The sequence below is a fragment of the Zingiber officinale genome, chromosome 7A (assembly GCF_018446385.1).
Source record: "Zingiber officinale cultivar Zhangliang chromosome 7A, Zo_v1.1, whole genome shotgun sequence".
NCBI lineage: Eukaryota > Viridiplantae > Streptophyta > Magnoliopsida > Zingiberales > Zingiberaceae > Zingiber > Zingiber officinale.
In genome coordinates, this window is record NC_055998.1 from 33,027,689 (window position 1) to 33,037,979 (window position 10,291).

At 38.7% G+C, this 10,291-nt stretch overlaps 1 long non-coding RNA gene across 2 annotated transcripts; it reads right to left on the reverse strand.

Annotated features, from left to right (window-relative positions):
* Nucleotides 1-208: 208 nt before the first annotated feature.
* Nucleotides 209-10,015, reverse strand: LOC122000043. 2 transcript variants are annotated; one of them, XR_006116901.1, is made up of 3 exons: nt 7,594-10,015; nt 7,022-7,091; nt 209-252 (listed from the first exon to the last, which is right to left on the reverse strand). It is a non-coding gene; the product is annotated as an uncharacterized LOC122000043 (long non-coding RNA). The 2 variants fall into 2 exon arrangements; XR_006116900.1 differs by lacking the exon at nt 209-252 and adding an exon at nt 6,362-6,767.
* Nucleotides 10,016-10,291: the final 276 nt, after the last annotated feature.

Sequence of the window (10,291 nt, forward strand, 5' to 3'; positions counted from 1 at the left end):
GCCTCCATCTTAAAGGAGCCACTGGAGGCTTTGGGAACTTTGCAACATCCTTCTTGATTGTCCTCTCACCATTTAATTGATTCTCCAGTTCTCTTACCTGAATAGAATAAAATAGTCAATATGGATATAAAGCAGTTTGTTGCTTACATAAGGGAAATTAAAGATGTTGTAAATTCTACTCAAATAGAAATTGAAAATGAGATAAGTAACCTTTTGCTGGTAATTTTTACTTGTTTGCTCAGCTTCTTTGATCTGCACATTTGAAATAATCTGTTATAAGGCAACTGATTTGAAAGAAGCTAAATATAATGATGCATGATGTATAGTAGATTATTATGATTTTTCTTGGAATATATAAAATAATTTATTCACACTATCTTCAAAAAGATTCTACTTATATTAACATAATAAATTTTCAAAAGAACAAAATGAAATATTCTTCCTTCATTCTTAAACCTCATAAATCTAAGTAGCATGGAGGAGGCATGATTATAATTAAACTTCCACATAATCAATAGATGTGAATTCACATTCTGTGATATGAATACATTAACACTAATTTATTGAAAGGTTCATTAAACATGAGATTGAAAAGGAACATGAATTCTTCCAGAAAAAACAATGCTCTAGCTCAAAGGAGGTGCAAAATGTGGGCTAGAGAGCACCTAGAACCTTGGCCTGCATATTCCTTGACCTCTTAGATATAACTACAATCTTGGTAAAAATTAAACAGAATCAAAGCAAAAGGAATAATATTTATCCAACTCTAAGGCATCAAAAGAAAATTAGAATATCAATGGAAGAAGTAACAAATAACATTTGATCATCACATACTTAAGAACAAATACTATGACAAATTGCCAAATAAAAACAAATATCACATAATTGCACAAATAAAATTGAAAAAGAAAACCACCGTTTATACATATAAGACATGTCAATTCCTCACCCAAATAGAATCCTTTACCACACTTTACCTCAATATTAATAACCATTAAATTGATGGGATAATTGACCAAGATCCTGATACATATAGTAAAGTGTAATAGCAAAGTGTATAAATACAACCTGATTTAGATTAGGAATACTGAGAGAATGACCAAAATATAGAGAAAATATCAATAAAATTTGTAAGGTAATCAAGTATAGTATTTCAAGTTCTCTCTGCAATCTATCTAAAACTTACAAAAAATTCTATTAGTAATTTCTTGTTATCAAAGAGGTTGAGACGAGACATGCATAAGACTTACAGAAAACTAGGTGTTATGCAACTTGTATTAGAACAATCTGCCAGCAATGTGTCTTATTCTTCTACAAAACAAAACTGTTATTGTCTTCTCAGAAAATGGGATAATATGAAAGAGTACCAAAGAATTAACAAGAGATTAACAGAAGTGAACTGATAAGAGTTAAGACTACTGATTTACAAAGAAAAACATACTCATACGGAGGATCCAAATGCAGAAAAATAGGAATAAGCATTACAATAGAATTCTTACAAACACAGGAAAATAGGAACAATAATTAAAATTAAATTGATAATCACATCAAAAGGTCCAAACCAATTCAAGATTATCCAGTACTACATATAATACAAAATTCTATTCTGAAAGCACATTAAAGACAAAAATGCAATATATACTCATGTCATGAAACACAGTTTATATATAATATTGAGTAATGCTTCTTTTTTTTAAAAAAAAAATTCTTAGTTTTTTGACATGTTTTGATTAAATGGAGTAGGTCTTTTTTCCATTCTCTCTCTTGGTGGAATGATCATTCCCATATTATAATGAACAATATATAAGAACATATTGCTTTATAAGAATCCTACAACAGATAGAAAAAAATTGCTAACCTTATTTTATAAAGATTAATATTTTGCTGGTGAGAGGGTGGCATCTTTAAGGAATTCCCTATTTATTAGGATAAATGTGCATAGACAACCTATGATATAATGTAAATAGATTCAAAATGAAATCAAATCATAGGTGGGCTAGTAATTTTTTCTGTTATATTTGGTTTTAACAGATTGAAATCATTTCTAATGATTGGGATCAAAGCATGGATATAAATAAATTTCTAAAAATAGAAATTTCATGCATAGAGGGAAATAAGTAAAATTATTTTGGTTAAGTATGCTCATTAGAGAGGTTGAACTGTGCAAAGATGAATGGTAATCTTATTTCTCAATTTTACTCTTGTTGGTGCAGCGGAGACCGGCAAGAGGGGGGTGAATTGCTGAAAACAAAAACAAACTATACCCTCCTCGGATTTCAACTCAGAATTTAAATCAGCAACTAAATTAATGAAACAGAAAAAGAAACACGAATGAAAAAGAACCAGAGATTTAACCTGGTTACAACCAAGGAGGTTGCTAATCCAGGACAGTAGAAAAGCGTAGTAAGAAAAATCTCCTTCTCTGAAGGCGGAGAAGCCTTTTACACTTTTGAAGCTCACTAGTTGCTTAGGAATTGCTAACAGATTGATTGCTTGAGTTGTTCTTTAATTCCTAGCTCCAGGGGCCTTTAAATAGCCTCTGGAAATTCTATCCCGAGGGTCCAAGGCGCCTCCAACATGGTTCAAGGCGCCTCCACAGCTCGGTCAGCGGATAGAACTCTATCCGAACGCAAATGGTCATTTTGACCTGTTGAAGGCGCCTCCAGCCTGGCTGAAGGCGCCTTCAACCTGGTTGAAGGCGCCTTCAAGATGGAGGCACCTCCAGTCAGTTGGAGGCGCCTCCAAGCTGGCAGCTCAGCTCCTTTGAGTTCGTTTCCAGCTTGTTACGACTTCCGATGCTCCGATCTTTTGGGTGATTGTGGCCAACCGAAATAGGGCTCACCCGAACCCAATTTCCGGCCTTCCTCGAGCAGCCTTCCGTCCCGGCTTAACGTCCCTCGAACGTCGTGCACGCTCTTCACGCCCACCGGAGTACTCTTCCGCAGCTTTCTCGTCCTTCGGACACACCGAGCCCGTCGGCTCCCTTCCCGTGCCGTCCTTCTCGCTAGCTGCGTCTTCCGCTCGACTTCCTGTGTTCCTAAGCTCCTGCACACTCAGACACAGGGATCAAACACAGCAGGACCTAACTAACTTGGTTCATCACATCAAAACTACCACGGGGTCCAACAATCTCCCCCTTTTTGATGTGCATCAACCCAAGTTTAAGTTAGGGTTAAACTAGACATAAAAAGTAATTTTAAAGAAAAATTACTAAACTAACAAGTTATGCATAATTTTTGCAATTAGTAAAATTGCAACACTTTTTATAAAAATAATAACAGAAATTTTAAATTTTTTCTAACTCCCCCTAAACTTGTACTTTTCTCCCTGATCACAGCAAAAATGGGGTTAAGAAAATATGAAACAAATAAGTTAAGTGAAATGCATAGAATTTTTTTAAAAAAAATTCTAAGATAAAAAAAATGAATTCCAAAAAAAAATTCTAAGTTATTTAAAAAAAATAATCTTCTAAGTTAAATTTTTGAATTTTCAGAAAAAAATTTTCTAGGGAAAAAAAATTTCTCAGTCAAATTGAATTTTTCTAAAAAAAATTTTAAGTCAAATTTTTGAATTTCCAGAAAAAAATTTCTAAGTCAATAAAAATTTCTAAGTCAATAAATATTTTTTTTTTAATTTTCACAACCTGACGTTTTAGAATTTTAAAAAGATTTAAAAACTTTTAAAGCATTATTTGATTCTAGTTTAATGCTTTTTCAAAAACGTTAATTAAACATTTTCTTCCAATATTTTAGCTTCCAGGTCGTGGCGAGGTACTAGGCCTTCTTGGTTATTGGAGCAACAACCACTTCCTTAGACAAAGCTTCCATAAAGAATTTCAATGTTTAATTCTCTCACTATAAGCTTTTAATTTTTGAAAAATTAATTAAGCACGGATTTTGGAACCCAATAGAGGTTCCTTCCTACAGGATTATTCAAAAATCTAGGGGGTACATAGTTTCTTGGTATTTTTCTAAGTTGACCTTGATGTTTCCTTATATACCAATTTAATTTACCATAAGTCCTAATTTTTGACTTTGGAAATTTCTTTAAGTATGCATCATTTTTCAATTTTTCAATTTCTAATTTTAAATTTTCATTTTCTGATTTTAGATGATCATACATTTCTAACGGACATGCTCTTGCTAAGTTCAATTTTAGTTCAGCATTCTCTTTTTCTAATTGATCTAACTCTTTAGAAAGAGACTTGATAAATTTGAAAGATTGAGTTGGGATTAGATTGCGTACCTTACTTACCTGGTCTGGTGACGCTCCCCCTTCACTGCTGCTTTCTTCTTCTGATGTTCCTCCCCCTTCATCGATGCTCATCTCTGAGCTGGACGTTTATTCTTTCTGATGGTTGGCCATCAGTGCTAGTCCCGAGAATTCTTCGACTTCCGATTCGGAGGATGACGAATCTGACCAAGTAGCCTTCAGATTCTTGTGCTTGGAGGGTTCTGGTTTCTTGTATTTTGGCTTTGCCTTTTCTTTCTCCTGTCTCTTTAGCTTTGGACAGTCATCTTTGATGTGTCCCTCTTCGTTGCAGTTGTAGCAGCGAACCGTCCTCTTCTTTCGATCATGCCTCTGCGATTTAAATTTATTAGTATTAAAAAATTTATTGAAGCGTTTTACCAGTAGTGCCGCTTCTGATTCGTCGACTGAGGCTTCAGAGTCAGAACTGTTTATTTTTGCCTTTAGGGCAATGTTCTGACTTGTCTTCTTTGCTCCGTTGGGTTCTGAAACTCGAGATTCGTGAAGTTCAAAAGTAGAAAATAATAGTTCTAAAGTACTTACCTCGAGATCCTTAGAGATGTAATACACATCTACTAAGGAAGCCCACTCTGGAGTTCTAGGGAAGGCGTTGAGCGCGTACCGGATGGAGTCCCGGTTGGTTACCTCTTCTCCAAGGTTCGTTAGTTGCATTATTAGCTCCTTGATTCTCGCTTGGAGTTGCGCTACCTTCTCGCCTTGGTGCTTCCGGAGGTTCGTTAACTGGTTTCGGAGGATGTCGCGCTTCGCTAGCTTTGCTTCGGAAGTACCTTCGTGTAGTTCCAGGAATTTAGATTCCGATCCGATTTACTTCTTGTGGTGGCAGCACGCTAAGCAGGTGGAACTCCGCCTTTCCGTTGGCGACGAAATCGGCTTGCTCCTTCTTGCTCCATGTGTTTTCTTCTTTGTCTTTCGGCGCTGCAAAACCATATTTCATTGTAATAAGAATATCAAAATCCGTTTTGAAAAATACCTCCGTTTTGCGCTTCCAGGTGGCGAAGTCTCCGTCAAACTTCGGAGGATGGATGTTTGCTCCGGCCATCGTCTTGATCGTAGTGCTTCAGTTGGCGGTTAGTCCTTCTGAGGCGATCAGGCTCTGATACCACTTGTTGGTGCAGCGGAAACCGGCAAGAGGGGGGTGAATTGCTGAAAACTAAAACAAACTATACCCTCCTCGGATTTCAACTCAGAATTTAAATCAGCAACTAAATTAATAAAACAGAAAAAGAAACACGAATGAAAAAGAACCAGAGATTTAACCTGGTTACAACCAAGGAGGTTTTTAATCCAGGACAGTAGAAAAGCGTAGTAAGAAAAATCTCCTTCTCTGAAGGCGGAGAAGCCTTTTACACTTTTGAAGCTCACTAGTTGCTTAGGAATTGCTAACAGATTGATTGCTTCAGTTGTTCTTTAATTCCTAGCTCCAGGGGCCTTTAAATAGCCTCTGGAAATTCTATCCCGAGGGTCCAAGGCGCCTCCAACAAGGTTCAAGGCGCCTCCACAGCTTGGTCAGCGGATAGAACTCTATCCGAACGCAAACGGTCATTTTGACCTGTTGAAGGCGCCTCCAATCAGGCTGAAGGCACCTCCAGCCTGGCTGAAGGCGCCTTCAACCTGGTTGAAGGCGCCTTCAAGATGGAGGCGCCTCCAGTCAGTTGAAGGGGTCTCCAAGCTGGCAGCTCAGCTCTTTTGAGTTCGTTTCTAGCTTGTTGCGACTTCCGATGCTCTAATCTTTTGGGTGATTGTGGCCAACCGAAATAGGGCTCACCCGAACCCAATTTCCGGCCTTTCTCGAGCAGCCTTCCGTCCCGGCTTAACGTCCCTCGAACGTCGCGCATGCTCTTCACGCCCACCGGAGTACTCTTCCGTAGCTTTCTCGTCCTTCGGACGCACCGAGCCCGTCGGCTCCCTTCCCGTGCCGTCCTTCTCGCTAGCTGCGTCTTCCGCTCGACTTCCTGTGTTCCTAAGCTCCTGCACACTCAGACACAGGAATCAAACACAGCAAGACCTAACTAACTTGGTTGATCATATCAAAACTACCACGGAGTCCAACAACTCTATGGTAGGCAATATCACTAGTAATCTTTATCTCTCTCGACCTATGATATCTTACACTAACAATTCAACTCTACTAAGCATAGAACTTATTAGTAATCTTTAAGTGTGTCCATATCATCTCAATTTATTCTCTCTCAAATTTTATTAGTATTGAAGCTATAGATAATTGCTCTAAAATACAAATATTGTCTACTTTATTCCTTCTAGTAACTCCATGCATCCATCTTAATATTTCTATCTTTGCCACATCAATCTTTTTGACTTTATGCTAATTAAAGCCAAGTATATTCATCTGCTCAAAAAAATTATTCCCGCATATTCTGTTAAGTTGCCACACGTAAATGTCAAATTTAGATAATATCTAATATTTGTTACAGGAAGATTTACAGATTATGTTCATTGCAGGACAGGGCGGATCCTCATTCACCAATCTAGTTACCTTCCTGAAGAATATTTAAAAAAAACTTAGCATCCATACAAGTAATCTAAAGTAACGCAGTTGACTAGCATAACATTAATTGTGATAATAATTCCCTAATCCCTCATGCTTCTTGTTCGTCATTTCTAGATCTGTGGGCATTGTCCACAGACTCATCTATCCGATTATGATAATATGAAGAAGAAACTTAAAGATGAATATTTAATCTGATAATGAATGATCTACTGAGAATTAATAATAGATCCGGAAGTAATCTACCTTGGTAGTCCACCTTGTCGGAAACGATCCACCGCCCCTCAAACGACTCGTCAAAGGACTCGTAGAACAGCTGGATCAAACACGACAAATCACTTCCTACATCTCCGCAACAACAATACTGGAAGAAGGAAGCAAAGGAAAAAAAAAAAAAAAAAAAAGACAAACTACTGAATCCGACGCCCAAATCTAGAGAAAACAGGACGCGATTTGCGGCAAGAGAAATGGGGCGACCATCCTTTTGCAGGTCATAGTGCGACCATGGATGGGGATCTGAGAGATGAGATCCCCATCCCTCAAAAGTCAACATATACAGGTGCTAGGCTTTTCCAAGGTAGTGAGAGAAGCAATTCACAATCAACAGGACAACAGCAACTTAAATCAAAATTCAGTCTTTCCACATTCCAAATTCTTCACCTTGAAAATGTTCTTATATGGATTTACAAACCAATATCCTTCCGATGTGCATTAAATCAACATAAAAAATTATTTTTTTCCAACTGTAAAAGAACAATTAAACTGAGAGTTTGCAGTTGGGAAACAAGAAAAAAATAGGTAGAACAAGCGGCGCGTACCTTGACATTAGAGTGTTGGAAGTAGATGAAGAAGCAATATCCAATGACAATTCCCATCGACAACCCCAGGCCGAACCCGCACAGCCCCAACATCACATCGACGAATGCCATCTTCCGCTCTAAATTCCTACCCCTTCGCATCAAGAACCATAGCATCAATAAGAAAAAAAAAGAATTAAGAAGACACTAAAATCGCAAGAGTAAACGCATTGCTATAATTATCAAACCACAGAGTCAAAAACAAAAAAAATGGAGGAAATGTTAAACTAAAATATCAATACCAGTAAAGATCCTTCCAAGCAACGCCAGCAGTCTTGTTAATGATATCGATCAAATGAAAGATAAAAAGAAAGAAAGAGGCTAACCCCTATTCGCCCTTTCCCTCTTTCCCCCGCACCTTTTGTTCCTTGCTAGTTGGGGGATTTGGTGGAGGAATAATGCAATTCTTGTGCCAGGGAAGGAAAGTTGGGATCGAATGCTCTTTCTTGTCGTCCACTGTTCTACCCCGCGCCATCAAGAAGCTGGCTTCCTCCAAGCCAAAGAAAAGGGAATAAGTTCACCGTCGCCATCCACATCGCCGTTAAGAGATCCATTGCTCGTCTTTCAAATGGTAACTCCTAAAAGGAGGATGCGGAGGATTAGGGTTTCAATTTATGGTGGGCGAGGAGAAGCCCAAAAAAAAGCGCACTAAGAAAGTCCGCCAGAATTTTGATGTATAGACACCGAGTTTTAAAAACCACGGTTAAAATCAATATCTATTAATGAAAAAAAAAGGCGCTCATCGACATTGGCTAAAAAAATCGATGTCTATGAGCGAAAATCTGCGCTCATAGACACCGATTTTTGGAAAAATCGGTGTAAACTACTCAAAGACATCGATTTTTGCTTAAAACCATTGCTGTTCTACTGATGTCTATGAGGATTTTTCTTGTAGTGATCCTCAATTCACATGCACTTATAGGAAGTTGTCAACTCTTCCCTACAGTGGACAAGCCGACTAGATATTTAAATCAACATCTTTTGCCATTAAACAAGAATGATTCCTATGAATTCCGTTAACGGGTTACCCCTGTCGCTAGGGCGCCTTGGTCATATAACATAAGAACACACTCATACTCAATAACCACAAAGATGAGGATGACAGTTACACACACAACTATCTACTTCCAAGTGGAGAATTGTCTTTCCTTTCAAGGTGATACCTTAGACGTCTATTAACGGGTTATCCTGTCACTAGGGCCCCTTGGTCATATGATAGCATTCCCCTATAGGAACAACAACTCTACACAACCATTCAATCAAACATGAGAATTAAGTTCAAATACATGCATTCACATAAGATCAAATAGATACAAAAGCATGATAATGTCATCTAGATATGAAATTGGCATATCCATGAGTTATTACATCAAACCACACCATAATTACTCCCTTAATGCTAGAATAAAGGATCTACTCTGTAGTAAGAAGAAAGAGATCTAAAGACATATGAATTATAAGCATTCAAACTCAACAAGAGAGAAGAGGGAAGAGATTCTTATCCAATGTCATAGAGTAATCTTTGGATCCAATCCTAGGCTTCCAGAGTTGATGAGGTGATGGATACAACTTTGGATCATAGAACGGAGATCGGAGAAGATGGAGATTGGTACCAAGATGGCACTCCCAAAGGGAGAACCTTCCTCCCCCTAGAAAGGGAAAGAAAATCCCTTATATAGTGCAGGGTACAGGCCTGACAAGACCCATTCCATGACCTTTTGGCATCCACACGGCCGATGTCCTCTTTGCCTTGGCTAAGGTCACACAGCCGTGTGGAGTCACACGGTCATGTCTTGGTTGTTCTCTAGACGAGTGGCATAGCCGTGTGGGATCACATTGCTGTGTTCTTCTCCTCTTATGGTCAAGCCACACGACTGTATGGATTCACACGACCGGTGTCTGCATCGTCTCTAGAAAGCTACAAGCATGTGTGGGATCACACGACCAGACTTTGTTTCTCCTCTGCTCGGGCGACCACATGACCATGTGGTTGTTGGTGCAATCAACCTCTAAGATTTTAATGTCTGACAAATACATTTTTATAAGCATGATCAAGGAAAGTTCTAGTCGCGGCTAGGCAAGGGTGAGAAGTCAACCAAACTATAGTTAGGCAAGGGAAGTCCTAGTTGCAGCTAGGCAAGGGAAATCTCGGTAGATCGTGGAAGTCAGGTGGATTTGATAGGTTTGGAGGACCCGATATCGAATCCCTGGTGGGCCGATCTAATGTTGACTCTTAGTGAGTGAACCCAAGTAGAGAAAACTCTAGGGGATGGTAATCTTAGGTCATAGTGAGTGAAGTCAGGTGGAGAAAATCCTAGAGGGAGGTAACCCTGGGTTATGGTGAGTGAAGCTAGATAGAGTAAATCCTAGGGGAGGTAACCTTAGGTAACAAGAAGTCTTAGAGGAGTGAACTCTAAGAAAGGTTGATCGGATGGTTTTCGGTCGATCGCGCGCGGTCGATCGAACCAGCAGACCTTGGTAAATCTAAGTTTAGCTTTACCATAGTTTTCTGTATTACTATTATTGCTGCTGACTAATGTGTAAGGGATCAATGGCTGGCTTGAAGGGGGGTTGGATAGAAGGCACCCCAAAATCGATCGCTTCCTACGTATTTGTTAGTGCACAGTGGAAAATAAAGAATACAACCATGAATACAAAT